This window comes from Electrophorus electricus, chromosome 5 (genome assembly GCF_041902795.1).
Source record: "Electrophorus electricus isolate QZ-2024a chromosome 5, ASM4190279v1, whole genome shotgun sequence".
Taxonomy (NCBI): domain Eukaryota; kingdom Metazoa; phylum Chordata; class Actinopteri; order Gymnotiformes; family Gymnotidae; genus Electrophorus; species Electrophorus electricus.
The window spans coordinates 12,795,199-12,811,376 of record NC_137501.1 but is presented as its reverse complement, the minus strand read 5'-3'; the positions used below and the strand labels follow the sequence as shown (position 1 = coordinate 12,811,376).

The window sequence follows — 16,178 nt, the reverse complement described above, 5'->3', positions numbered from 1 at the left end:
TGATTCCCAACAGCCAGGAACAGCAGAAAGGTTACTTCCTTTCTTCACATGACCTCTTCTCTATAAACTATTACAGGCTGTCTGCAGTAACAACCCTCCTTATCGCCCCCTGTGGGTGGCCGTGTGTAAACGTGGCTATGCCTGTGATGTCACAGATTTCAAAACATCTGTTTGCAGTTCAGTTTCAATATATGATCTGTGTGGACTGTGAATTGAAAGGTTAAGTGTTTACAGAATTCATCCAACTCGCTTATTTCAGTATGTAAAGAATTACATTTTCTTAAAGTTGCACACTATGTTTTTAAAGACTTGTTCCATAGTGGTTACATCCTCAGTGGTTCGACAGAAAAGCGTTCCCTAGGAGATCATGAGTTTTATCCCTGATGATGCCACAGTCATCTGTGAATGGGAGCCTGAGAGAGCAAATTGACTCTCAGTGAGGGAAGGCTGGCATTTGTCCTCTCCCCTGTCAATCACAGTGACACTGGCCAATTAGAGCTACCGCTCATGTTGAGAACACGCTTCCACTGTTTCAGAGTTCAGTGGCTGCCTGTGTTACACCACTCCCTGTTAATGCCAGGCCTGGCTTTGCCCATAGTGATCTTAGGCTTAATAATTCAATAATACTAATCAGTTAAAGTCCTGTCTGCTTCTACTAGTTACGTCACCTGGGGGTAGTGTGTTTGAGCAGCAGTCGTCTGGGTCAGACCATCTCCAGAGGTTTCCAGTATGCAGTGATTAGTACCTACTAAAACTGGTCTAAGGAGGAACTACCAGTGAACTGGTGACAGGGTCCTGGGTCCCCAAGGCTCACTGGTGTGGAGTGAAGGCCCGTCTGGTCTGAACCCACAGAAGAGCTACTGTAGCACACATTGATGAAAACATTCATATTGACTGTGATAGAAAAGTGTCAGAACACACAGTGCATCACAGATTATTCTGTAGCAGTAGACTGGTCAGAGTACCTATGCAGACCCCTGTCTACTATACTGACCCCTGTCCACCATGCTGACCGCTGTACACCATGCTGACCGCTGTACACCATGCTAACCCCTGTACACCCTACTGCTGTCTCCCCTGCCCCCAAACCTGCAAGACTGCAAACAACAAAGAAACAGGAAACCCACAATGAGACCCTGCAGCTCAGGCCACTTCCAGAGCACTGCACACAGACCATCTTTAATCACTGATCTCAGATCTGATTTACATGAAGTATATGTATCTTTCAGGCCTTGTTAAATTTGTGAAACTGACCCAGAATCTGTTTAAAACATAAAATAGTGCTTATGAGTAAACAGCATATAAATGATTGCTGACACAGGACTGATCCCTTTATTCCAGGTCAAAGGTCATGTAGCCCAGGTGGGTGTGCATACATCCTGCGACACATGAGTGAACATCAAATCTCATGTGTGATATAGTGACTCATGGAGCACTTTTTCACAGACAAATCCTGCCCAGTAATTTATTTTTATTATTATTATTATTATTATTATTATTATTATTATTATTATTATTATTATTATTATTATTATTATTAATAATAATAATAATTTATATATATATAAAATCTTAGTGATAGATAGATAGATAGATAGATAGATAGATAGATAGATAGATAGATAGATAGATAGATAGATAGATAGATAGAGCATGTTTCTCAAAATCAAGGACATTTTACAGACAGATATCAGCTTTTACAATCCCTCACACACTTTGCTCTAGACTGTAATGGAAACACTTGTGGTTTCTCTCTCTCACGCACCACTATGGTGTGATAAAAGAAACTGAGCAACTCATCTTAGATCTGTTCTACATACTCTATGCTGCAGCTTTTTTAGCATTGCCAGACATCCTTTAAGAAATCACACTGAACCAGGATCAGCCTATTACTTGCTTTATAAATCTACTATTACAGTCTAACTACCTCAAACCCCCACTGACACAAGACGTACCGTAATTATAATAATTGTATTCATCCAGTCAGCTCTCTACAGTCAGCTGGCGCTCTTTTTGTATAAAAAAGCTTTATTTATCTTCATATATCACCTACAATAGTCTCACATCTATGTCTGTGACTCTCAAGTATTGTTTTGTAATTCTACTATTTCAGTGATACTCTGTTTGTTTAGATTAACATCCGGAGTGGTCAAGAAATTACTTCCAACTTAGCACTTGATCTCCATTTAAGAGGACGTTTATGCCTAACTTTAGTTGTACTTGTTTAGGGTTTAAAATGCAGAGGTAACATTATCACTCAGTTAACTGGACCCAAAGTTAAAACCTGACAAATAGACCTACTGAATGCAGTTTCACTTCCTTTGATTTCAGACCCAATTCACACTGGCGCTGAGCTCCTCCCCCACCACCACCTTATGTGTTTTTACTCCCACACACAGAGAGTGATGTACAAGTCAGAAACATAAGAGTGAAACCTCATCAGTTCAATGCACTGACCACTGCTCACATTATACTGAAAAATGCCCTAATGTTCGCTCTCTTATACACATTTGGTATTATGGTGAGGATGTACATTTGGGAAATCAACAGTTTCTTAATCACAACCACAATCTAACCGTTAACAACCTTTTACCTACTGCTGGTCATTAGTCTAATGCTACTTTACATGTTTTAGGAGAAGTACATTACTAATCATGTGGGGCCCTGCACAGACATTGAATCCCCCACTGTGGAAAAAAGCGCTCACCCAAACACACCAAAACAATTCTGCAGTGTGTGTCCACACACAGAGAATAAGAAAGAGGTTGAAATATTTACATGATCAGATAAACAATGCAGCCACATTTCCACCCAACCAGAGCAGCAACCAAGCAACCAGAGTAAAACAGGAAACCCACAATGAGGCCCTGCTGAAGCCCTGCATGTTAACTTTAATATCTGATCTCAGATCTGTTATATACTGACCTGTCATTGTTATTGTCAGGGTTATGATGGACTACTGTAGCCACGGGGCAGTCTACATATTCCCTGTCTTTTGACAGGTATTCATAGACAGTGTAACAGTAACCAATAGATTATATCCAGTTTGTTTGTGTAAATCTTGCTTGAAGCCCCTTTAATTAAGACTACCCTTTCTCAGTGCCTGGATAACCTTAAACTTGTCGGCCAGTCTTCTGCATACAGAGCCATCATGACAGTTCCTGTCCAGCAGAGAAATTTTCCACTGATAAAGTACCCTAAACCACAGAGTTCAACGAGACCCACTACAGAGAAAAACGTTCCACTGACGTTGACCAATCAGATCTCAGAACAGACATCCACATCAAAGACCCTCATCACCATCATTCCATAACATGGAATGGCTGGAGTGAAGAAGTTACTTCACGTTACTCTTCTGTGTGGAATCCCTCTAAACAAACTCATGACCTGCTGATAAAGAACATCACTGAATCAGTCCTGGGTCTGTACTAATGTGCTGTAAAGAAGATATACATCACTAAAGATCAATCTAGAGTTATAAACTCTAAGCATGTTTACCTTTATGGAAAGAGAACTATCCTACTTTCCCTTCAGGGTAAGATTACTCAGTCTGATCTGCTGAGTGAATTTCTTTAGTGAGTAAACAGACAATTTTTAATTAAAGAAAAAAAAATGTATTTAAAACAATCTAAAATTTTCCTGACTGTTTTTTAGCAGTATTTACAACATAAATGGTCAAATGTGATTGAGATTCTTTATTGAGATAGTAGAATTTCATCCGCATTTCTAAGATTTAAACCATAAAAAACATTTTACTTATATATTAATATTAATGTGAAATAGACATGCAAGATTAATGACATTGTGTTTACTTTATGAGTTCTGTCTCCAATAGTTTAATAAAATGTAAGTTCTCCAACTTTAATTGACGGTTCCACTTCCTCTGATTTCAGACCCTGGTGATGTGCTCCTCCACCCCACCCCCACCGCTCCTGTAGCAGACTGTGGTGTCTACAGGAAGCTGCTGTTCACTGTGTGTCCTGTGTGTGTTCTCCTCTCCTCTCTCCTCTCCTCCACCTGTGTCTACTGAGGGAGGATAAACACAAGTTTCTGTGTTTACCATTTACATCATGCTGCACTGGACTGTTATATCTGAGCACCGTTAACGTTTATTGGTTCAGAGGATGATCTCTATGTGAATGAACTCTGTGTATAGTGGGTGGAGATATTAGTGCTTGACAGGCCTGATTTGGTGGTGGTGGTGGGGGGGGGGGGGGGGGTTCTTAGGGCTTTTCTCATAAGTACTCAGATTTCAGATCTTAAATGTAAAATAGTTCACAACAATTGAGACTCATTTCATGCAACCTTGCAAACAGCAAACAAACAGGAAGCTCAGCAGGAAACCCTCAGCTCAGACCACTTCCACAGCACAGATCAGCTTATAACCTGCTTTTAAATCACATTTTGTACTGTTTGAAGTGGTGAAAGGTTCATATCCATCAGATCCACCCAGTCATCTCTCTGCCCTGTTCAGCTACACTACCACTCTGCTATGTGACTCTCATGGCTCAGTACAGTTGCGTTTGATTGGATAAAACAGGGAGCGTGGGCGTGGCCTCTTGCCACCCTGAGAATTTGGTTCCGTCTGTAAAACAGGCGTCCAAACTTGCATCTTCAGCTCCCTCAGTACGAAACACCGATGAGTCAGTGAGATGGACTCCGTGTGTAAAGATTATGTTACAGACAAATGACGTTGGCCTGATTGAACTGATCCTAATCAGGCATAAAAGAGTTTGTACTCTCTTTAATTTCCTGGTGTTGTGTTCAATTATTAATTTTAAGGCTATTTCATTAGCTGCTATAAATGATTCTTTAACAAAGTTCAAAGCAATATAAAAGGTGTGTAGTGATGTGAGTGACAAAAGGCTCCATGAAACCTGTTTTATGAAGAGAGAATAAAATTCACACTTCTTTTGACAGGTATTCATAGACAGTGTAACAGTAACCAATAGATTATATGCAGTTTGTTTGTGTAAATCTTGCTTGAAGCCCCTTTAATTAAGACTACCCTTTCTCAGTGCCTGGATAACCTTAAACTTGTCGGCCAGTCTTCTGCATACAGAGCCATCATGACAGTTCCTGTCCAGCAGAGAAATTTTCCACTGATAAAGTCCCCTAAACCACAGAGTTCAACGAGACCCACTACAGAGAAAAACGTTCCACTGACGTTGACCAATCAGATCTCAGAACAGACATCCGCATCAAAGACCCTCATCACCATCAGCCACCCAGCGCCAGTCTGAGATGGAGACGTCACGATTTGTTCTCATCACTCTCATGTGTAAGTGAATTCATTTTATAAACTACTGTATCTTATGTATCTTACTTTATTACTTTAAACGCAGTTATGCCTGTCTCTGTTGAAGCTCACCTTCCTTATTTTAAACTATATATTCTCCATTGTAGGTGTGGCATTCTCCATACAGAAGAGGATTTCTGGGGCAGACGTGGAGATGAGAGTCAGACGAGGAGACAATGCCACTCTCTACAGTGACTGTATCTGAGAGGTAGGATTTAATCCAGTGTGGTTCAGAAACTGCTCCCATGGGAATCTACCTCCTTGGATTATAACATGGAATGACTGGAGTGAAGAAGTTACTTCACGTTACTCTTTGGTGTGGAATCCCTCTAAACAAACTCATGACCTGCTGATAAAGAACATCACTGAATCAGTCCTGGGTCTGTACTAATGTGCTGTACAGAAGCACATCATTAAAGATCAAACTGGAGTTATGAACTCTATGTTTACCTTTATGGAAAGAGAACTATCCTACTTTCCCTTCATGGTAAGATCTGCTGAATGACTTTCTCTAGTGAGTAAACAGACAATTCTTTTTTTTTTCTAGAATTATTAAAAGAATCTAAAATGTTCCTGTTTTTTAGCAGTGTTTACAACATAAATGATTAAATGTGACTGCGATTGTTTATTGAGAGTTAATAGAATCTTGTCCACATTTATAAGATTTAAACCATACAGAACATTTTACTTACATATTAATAATAACGTGAAATAGACATGCGAGATTAATGACATTGTGTTAATTTATGAGTTCTGTCTTCAATAGTTTAATCAAATCTAAGTTCTCCAAGTTTAATTGACAGTTCCACTTCCTCTGATTTCAGACCCTGGTGATGTGCTCCTCCACCCCACCTCCACCCCTCCTGTAGCAGACTGTGGTGTCTACAGGAAGCTGCTGTTCACTGTGTGTCCTGTGTGTGTTCTCCTCTCCTCTCTCGTCTCCTCCACCTGTGTCTACTGCTTCTGTCGCAAGAGACATTCAGGTACTCATTCAGTCTCCATTTTTGTGTGTTTGTATTTTACTGACACCATTTTAGTTCACACTTTTTTCTCAATTTTCAAAAATATTAATATTTTAGAAACCTAATATCTTTTTTTGTATTTCTATATAGTTGTCATTTCTTCTGGTCAAGTGTAATGGCTATGCATTCAGTAATTATTAACATAAGCATCTTTTCCACAATTACCAAGGCCGTGCGAGGCTGTTCTGGACTCCTGAGTCTGGTTAAGGTTTCTTTTTCCACAAGTGTCATTCTGGAGATCAGGGCTGAGAAGGATATGTGAAAATAGTGATGTGAAAATGTTTTATGTCAGTTTTATCTGTGCAAAATATCACAAAATATTCAAATGGCAAACGTTAATGAAGAAAGAGAGAGAAACATGATGAGTCTTACCTCTGTGCAGAGCCAGTCGGCAAACCCTTACAGAATTAAAACATCTCAGCTGAAGGATTCTGGAGCTCTGAGAATAGTTAGATAACCATGCGCAGGAAACTGTGCTGAGCACAGTTAGATAACCATACCATACCCAGGAAACTGTGCTGAGCTGAGCTGTGCTGTGCTGAGCACAGTTAGATAACCATACCCAGGAAACTGTGCTGAGCACAGTTAGATAACCATGCGCAGGAAACTGTGCTGAGCACAGTTAGATAACCATGCGCAGGAAACTGTGGCCTTGCAGTGCTAAAGAGGCTGGAGCTGACTTGGACATTTTTATTGTAAAATCCATTTTTTTGTACATTTTTGTAGCTGTAATTTCAGCCCTGGACTTTGTGCTGTGTGGTTGTCCCAGTGCTTCAGGCTGGATCTGTAATGTTATTGTGTGATTATTATTATTGTGCTGATTACAGAAGCAGAAGATGAACAGAGGTGTAAAAACAAATCACAGATCCAGAAACACTCCAACACTGATGAGGTACTGTGAAACATACTTGTACACACACACACACACACACACACACACACACACACACACACACACACACACACACACACACACACACACACACACACACACACACCATCCCCCACCCCCCTCTTTTGTCATACCTTCCATTTATAGCCCACAGTTACTCTCTTCAAGTGCTGTGCATTGCTCACTCAGTGCCCCAAAGACGACGCTCTGTGTTTGGTGCTCTGACTTTGCCGCTCTGAGTTTGCCGCTGAGTCTGAGTCTGTAGCTCCAAGTCTGTAGCTGTGTTTGTAGCTCCGAGTCTGTAGCTGTGTTTGTAGCTCCGAGTCTGTAGCTGTGTTTGTAGCTCTGAGACTGTAGCTGTGTTTGTAGCTCCGAGACTGTAGCTGTGTTTGTAGCTCTGAGACTGTAGCTGTGTTTGTAGCTCTGAGACTGTAGCCTGCTCTTGCGCACTTTGAGTTGTACTGAACCTTAGTACTGAATATTATTTTCACCCTCAATACTACAAGAACCTCTAAACAGATCAAACATGTTGATGGTTCTTGCTGGTTTCTGTCCTCAAGTTTCAAAAAGAAAAGTGAAAATATATTTCAGGTAGACAGTCTTATTACAAAGACTTTATTTCATCTTAAAATTATGTGCTACCCTAGTTAGTGATGAGTCTATGTATCTATCTATCTATCTATCTATCTATCTATCTATCTATCTATCTATCTATCTATCTATCTATCTATCTATCTATCTATCTATCTATCTATCTATCTATCTATCTATCTCTCTCTCTCGCTCTCTCTCTCTATCAGGTGAGCTGTGTTGAGGAGCATCAGTGTGAAAGGAGTGTGAATGCAGAGTTCTGTTACCACACTGAAGTCTCCTACACACTTCTGATATCTACAGACAAATCAAACTAACCATACCAAGCTACACACACACACACACACACACACACACACACACACACACACAAACACACACACACACACACACACACACACACACACACACACAGGTATGGAAACGTGCATTCATGTGCACACACACACACACACACATGCATTCACTCACATACACACATATGGACCCACACACACACATACAGGCACTTACGCACCCACACACACATGCACACACTTACAGGAAACCCACAAAGAGGCCATGCTTCTCAGGCCATATCCGGTGCACTGCACACTGACTGTTCTTATCCACAGATCCAAAATCATTATTTTGCACTAATTCAAACAAACTAAAACAAATATATTTAACAAACAATTCCATACAATTCTGCACTCACACACTCATACACACATACTAGATGATCAGATGATTGATTATAGATTACGTATTTGAGTCTAATATCTTAATTTTCTGAATTGTTACATCAGAGTGCAGAACTGTAGTTCTGACGAAGCCTGTGTTAGAGTCTGCTATACACACAGCCAAGGAAACTTGGTTACCTCATATTAACAAGGAGCAATTTTAGCCACAACACACACACATGTATGTGCAGTTAGAGGTGTCCACCTTATATCTGAAGAGAAGAGTAGAATACACTCTGCACTGGTGGCTGAGGGGACAGACCGTGGGTGGCTGGTTGGTGTACGTACCAGGGGACTCGTAGCTAAGTCTGCCACATCCTTGCTCATGCAGCTCAGCCGCATACGCCGTAAATGAAGACTAGCAGTGAAGGAGTGATCAGAGGCAGCTGAAAGGGCCAATCGGGGTGGGGGGTGACCAGAGCTCAGACAGTTTGGGGTAACCCACCATTAGGCTGGAGAGAATGAAGTTGTGTGTAATGCAGCAGGTCCAGGTAGAACCAGCAGCACTGAGCATGTGCTAACAATGCCAGTAGGTTTAGCTACCAGGGAGGCCAGTGTGGATCTGTGATGCTGGGGAACGCTTGGTGATGTAGTTGATAAGATCCACGTGGTACTGGTGCCACTGAGCATGCATTAACAGTGCAAGTGTGACCGGGTGTGGCCTTAGTCACGCACACACACATGCGCTCGCACACACACACGTTAACAGTGCCACGTTCTAAACCTTAGTTTTGAGAGGACCACGTCTCCACTGAGCTCTGGATGAGGGCTGTTATGATCTTAATAACTCTGTATATTTTTGATACTTTTACTTTTTAAAATAAAGCTGTATCCAGAATACCAAAGTGTTTATTTTGTCCTATCTGACATGCCACATTTGGTCCCCAGAAGTAGGTAAAGACCCCCCCCCCCCCCCCCCCACACACACACACACACACACACACACAGAGTAAACAATGATAAGACGAAGAATTTTCCTGCATAAGCATAAAAGAAGTGGACTGAGATAAGGACGCTTCAGAACCATGGACAGTGCATGAATCTGACTCAAATCCTAAAGGTAAGCTCACCTCTAGTGACCCCCACCCCAAACAAATAATAAAATAATTTAAAATGCCAGTAGACTCTTTAACTGAAACACATGCACTGTCTCTCTCCTGGGGCTCAACACACCACCTGCTGACAGTTGTCCATCACTGGCCCTCCTGTGCATGGAGGACCTGATGACTTCAAGCTGGATATACAGTGTGGACACTGGAGTGTGATTTGGGCTCAGGGAATGTGTTTGGCTCAGAGTAGCCAGAGGACAGAGTGAACTGAACTACCAAGGGGTCACATTAAAGTTGTGGAGGACAAGATGTGGACGGACACCTGGGGATTCTCCAATCACACGGAAACCACCAGGCTGAAAGCAGAAAGATGAATACAGGTTATAAGCACAGAACTAGGAGAAGCAGGATGTGAGTGCGAGTCAGGGAGGTCTTTATTAAGGGTGATTCAAAAAAGGTAGACAAAAACAGGCCAAAGTCAAAGAGGTGATCCTCAAACACAGACATCATACCAAAACAAAGAATTAGGAGATTAAACCATGATGAGAAAACACAATGTGACAGCTAACAGGATCCAGCAAGGGCACCAAGGAATACACAGAATTTAAATATAGACACTAACCAGGGATACTTGGATATAGGGGACTATTTACACACAGGAATACACCGAGTTTAAATACAGACACACCAGAGATACTTGGATATAGGGGATTATTTACACACAGCAGTACACCGAGTTTAAATACAGATACACCAGGGATACTTGGATATAGGGGATTATTTACACACAGCAGTACACCGAGTTTAAATACAGACACACCAGGGATACTTGGATATAGGGGATTATTTACACACAGGAATACACAGAGTTTAAATACAGACACACCAGGGATACTTGGATATAGGGGATTATTTACACACAGCAGTACACTGAGTTTAAATACAGACACACCAGGGATACTTGGATATAGGGGATTATTTACACACAGCAGTACACCGAGTTTAAATACAGACACACCAGGGATACTTGGATATAGGGGATTATTTACACACAGGAATACACAGAGTTTAAATACAGACACACCAGGGATACTTGGATATAGGGGATTATTTACACACAGCAGTACACTGAGTTTAAATACAGACACACCAGGGATACTTGGATATAGGGGATTATTTACACACAGGAATACACAGAGTTTAAATACAAACACACCAGGGATACTTGGATATAGGGGATTATTTACACATAGCAGTACACCAAGTTAAAATACAGACACACCAGGGATACTTGGATATAGGGGATTATTTACACACAGGAATACACTCAGTTTAAATACAGACACACCAGGGATACTTGGATATAGGGGATTATTTACACACAGCAGTACACTGAGTTTAAATACAGACACACCAGGGATACTTGGATATAGGGGATTATTTACACACAGCAGTACACCGAATTTAAATACAGACACACCAGGGATACTTGGATATAGGGGATTATTTACACACAGGAATGCACAGAGTTTAAATACAGACACACCAGGGATACTTGGATATAAGGGATTATTTACACACAGCAGTACACCGAGTTTAAATACAGACACAACAGGGATACTTGGATATAGGGGATTATTTACACACAGGAGTACACAAACGTATAACCCGAATGATGAAAAGGTAGGAGAGACTTAGGTGACACTGATAGCATCACTCCATGCTGACAATTAACACCAGAATATTAACAAAAGGTGCCACATATACATCTAGTGCTAAATCAGTACATAAAGTGCTAAATCAAGACATGGTTACGTAAACTACCCCAGAAAAGTATGTCAGTGGTTTGGGCTGGAATTTTACTCTTTAGAGGGTGACCTGGATTGCAATGGGGTCACTGTGTTCAGTGCAGGTCTGAAGGTAAAGCAAACATTTCTGTCTGACATACGTATGTAGACACACAACAGGCATTCCTGAAAACACACGCAACACAACGACATGTACTAATAATGCACTTAGTCACATCTAAAATCTGCACAACACATCAGATAAATAAACAGTAGAACTCCCTTCACCCCTCCCCCATCTCACAGCAGAGCCTGAACAGCAGAGTTCAGTCCCACTCAGACAGGAAACCCACAATGAGACCCTGCAGCTCAGACCAGACCTCTGCACACTGACTGTCCTTAACCACTGATCTCAGATCTGTTTAATATTAGGTTTTTCTAGGCCTGGTTAGAGTGATTACACTGATCCAGGATCTGATATAGACAATAGATTGTGCTTGTCAGTAAACAGGATGTTAATAATTGCACTGCTGCAGGTATTGAGACAGGACTGATTCTTTAGGTCAGGTCAAAGGTGAGGTGCATCTGGTGAATGTGAGATAATGAAGAGTATAAAAACACAACAGGTTTTTCATGTGGTGCTTTGACCTTTTCACGACACACACAAACATACAGAGTGACCTGCCTGCATTCTCCTATTTTATGGGAGGAGCCATCACCACAGGTCACATGAAACACTCTCACCAGGTCACATGATCTATAGCCATCCATTAAAAACTGTCACCAGGTCACATGATCTATATCCATTAAAAACTCTCACCAGGTCACACGATCTATATTCTTCCATTGAAAACTCTCACTAGGTCACATGATCTATAGTCATCCATTGAAAACTCTCACCAGGTAAAATGATATATATCCATCCATCAAATGCTCTCACCAGGTCACATGATCTATATCCATTCATTAAACAGGTCACATGCACTAACAGTCTTACACTTACTCACACTTACATGCCGCTGTGTTGCACTCAGTAAAAGTGTGTCTCAGATCTGCTGCTCAACACTGAGGACTTGAGCCCTAATTAGAGTTCATCTAATACTTACATGACTGGGCTCTAATTAGAGTTAATCTAATACTCACATAACTGGAGCCACGAGGGATGGCAATGATATTCTGCAATTAGGCAGTTCCACTGGAGGTGAGGTCTGACTGAAGATATCATGAAATGTTCTGAGGTTTAAAATAGGTCTTTCCATTGTTGGGCTTCCTGTTTATTGCTAAGGGGGAAAAAACAGAGAGAACGTGAGAGAGAGCATGAGAAAGAGAGAGGAATTTCCCACTGACGTGAACCAGTCAGGTGAACGCTCTGATAATAAACGACCAATAGGACAACAGTGACTGCTTTGTACACATCTCAGTGGATTGTTCCTGTAACCCAAAAAAGTAGCCCAATCAGATTTTAGAACAGCCCCTGGGGTGTCAAAGACCTTCGCCATCTTTAGTCAGCCATCAGCAGTCTGAGATGAAGAGACCAGGACTCACCCTCATCACTCTCATATGCAAGTAAACTTAAGTAGACTCACATCTACTAATCTTACATCGACTTCTTCCTTTCAACACAAATACATTTTTCTTACTGTTCTCCTACAGGTGTGATGTTCTCCAGTGAGAAGAGCATCTCTGGAGCAGAGGAGATCAGGGTCAGGCCAGGAGACAATGTCACGATCTACTGTGACTGTGTTACACAAACGTGATTTTATCTGGCATGGTTTCGGAACTGCTCCCACGAGAATCAACCTCCTCTCATTATATTTACCATGAACTTAGTTCAGGGAGCAAACCCACATTATGCTCCTGTATGGGACCCTTCCAGTCAAGCTCATGGTCTACTGATAGAGAACGTCACTGAATCAGACCTGGGCCTGTACTACTGCGCTCTGTTTGAGAGGAAGGTCACCACGGAATGCGGACTAACAACAGACAAGGATGTGTATCATTATGGAAACAGAACGACTCAACTCATACTTGTGGGTAAGTTTACTCAGCCTGTTCTTTCTATAGCTAACTCACAATTTTCCGAATATAGAGCAGTTTTTATTATTATTATTATTATTATTATTATTATTATTATATTATTTATATCAGTATTTATATATTTAGATTATACACATTTTGAATCCATAATCCATTTATGTAATTTACGCTATAGAAAGAATTCAACAAAATTTACAGAAAATAAAATACATTATGAAACTACTAGAAATTTGTCATTATCATTTATGAATAAATATAAGAATACATCGAGACCCAAGTAGATAACGAAAGACAGGTGGAACTGAACCAAACCCACACAGCTTTTAAGGTTACTTCCCGAATTAAGTCAGTACTACCAAGTATCGATTCATGTGCTTAATGAGGCTGCCACCTATAAACACCTGGTCAAACACAACATGTATCTAAAGGCTGAAGATTCTACCTTATTTGGTAGCCTGAAAGCCAAACCTCCCTCAACAGCTGCGGCTCATGTTAGCAGCTGAACGAAGAAGCTGAACCTTTCATGGACGCCGAATATTTAAGTGAGCGATTGGCAATTTCATTGACATCTTCCGGCAATTAATTAGCTAGCTAGTTGGATAGGTTGTTGGAGAAAACAGCTTTTTTTACTTTGTTAGTTGATGCTAATTTCTCATTTGTACTAGCTAGTCTGAGTCAAAATTTCTTACCAGCATGCTATAGCCTTGGTAAACAAATAGTACATGAGACTTTTTGCCCGAGTATGCCCGAAGTGTTTATTATTAGTGTGCAAATATTGCAATAGTGGTGACAACAACATCAAGGTATAATGTCAATAACGCTTCTATATAAGGTTTAACTTTGTCAGGTGTAATATATTTTTGAATTAAATGTAATTATTATTGTTGTTATCAGCTCTTGAATTTTATTACTAAATTATTAAAATTAAGATCTCCTCGCTGCCACGACTCCTAGATTTGAGAAGGACACCACACGTGCTTCTTCAGAGACACAGGTTTTAGGTGAGAAGGTGGTAGGTGGTTTTATTTTGTGTAGTGTGTAAAATGCTCTAAATAAATAACATATTGAAATTGAGAAGTTTGGATTTTTGTACACAACTGAAATTACATTTTTGTTATTACAGAGAGTTATTACAGAATTTCTGGTACCGGTATCGGTTCAAATGTCAAAGGTACCCACCATACTAGGAAATGCACTAAACATTAAATGTAACTAAATGAAGTCCTTGGATAAGACACACAGAATTCTGGGATATCCTTGCCATGCTCCCGAAAGGCCCACAAGCACCGCTGTTCCAGGACAGCCCAGGAACAGCCTGCAGAGATGCTTAGTCAGGGTGGTTAGTAACTCACTGGATAAAGTCTCCTAGCAGATGTCTTAACCGCCAGCATCACTGGTCTAATTTCTCAATGATTCTCTGTCTGATGTGGGAATAGATTTGAGTGCTGTAACCCGTTAACCAAGCATGTCACTATATAATTTTGCATTATGGTTTTTAAATGCTGGATATGCTGTCTGCTCTAGACATGCATTACATTTTTTGTGGAATAACGAAGGAGTTCTTTCATTTTGATGCGACTGCACTTTCTCTTTGATTTCAGACCCTGGTGCTGAGCTCCTCTACCCCACCGCTTGCAGTATCTGCTGGAAGCTGCTGTTCACTGTGTGTCCTGTGTGTGTTCTCCTCTCCTCTCTCCTCTCCTCCACCTGTGTGTACTGTCTCTGCCTAAAGAGAACGACAGGTACTAAGTCAAACACACTCTATCTACAGGTACTCTGTCACACACTAACTCACACACGCTCCATCTACAGATATGCTTTAGCTCTGCCTCTCTCAGTCACACCTCTACTAATTCTGCATCCTCATGAATACAATTGATGTCTTTGGCTTCTCTGATAAAAAATCGATTGTCAACAGATATTTGATAATTATTTTCAAGTTTTTCAGTGATCTTTAATATTTTTCAGTAATTCATACTGAAGGATATAAAATTGGACGTTGTGGCATTATGTTCTGAATTATTTAATTCACACACAGCCCAAACTGAAGTTGATCAAGGACAGTGTGAGAAAAGACAGTATAGGAAAAGTGAAAGGTACTGGCACACACACGCAGACACAAAGTTACCAAGGTCGTGTCAGGCTGTTCTGGACTCCTGAGTCTGGTTAAGGTTTCTTTTTCCACAAGTGTCATTCTGGAGATCAGAGCTGAGAAGGATATGTGGCGGGGTTGTGAAAATGTTTGGGCTAGTTTTGTATCATTTTTATGTGTGCAAAATATCACAACATATTCAAATGGCAAATGTTAATGAAGAAAGAGAGAGAAACATGATGAGTCTTACCTCTGTGCAGAGCCAGTCGGCAAACACTTACATAATTAAGACATCTCAGCTGAAGGATTCTGCAGCTCAGAGCACAGTTATATAACCATGCCCAGGAAACTGTGCTGAGCACAGTTAGATAACCATGCCCAGGAAACTGTGCTGAGCACAGTTAGATAACCATGCCCAGGAAACTGTGCTGAGCACAGTTAGATAACCATGCCCAGGAAACTGTGCTGAGCACGGTTTGTAAGCGTTCCATTCTGAACGTGTTCATGTGTAAATGCGACTGGAACAGTTACTGTCCTTATTCAGAACCGTTCAGACCTGCAGTGCTAAAGAGGTTGGAGCTGACTTGGACCTTTTTATTGTAAAGTCCATTTTTTTTGTACATTTTTGTAGCTGTAATTTCAGCCCTGGACTTTGTGCTGGTTGTCTTAGTGATTCAGGCTGGGTCT

At 40.9% G+C, this 16,178-nt stretch overlaps 1 long non-coding RNA gene across 1 annotated transcript; it reads left to right on the top strand.

Moving 5' to 3' along the window:
* The first annotated feature begins 12,450 nt into the window (after positions 1-12,450).
* On the top strand, positions 12,451-15,702 carry LOC145657985 (uncharacterized). The gene is made up of 3 exons (XR_014123912.1): positions 12,451-13,396; positions 15,001-15,141; positions 15,438-15,702. It is a non-coding gene; the product is annotated as an uncharacterized LOC145657985 (long non-coding RNA).
* Positions 15,703-16,178: the final 476 nt, after the last annotated feature.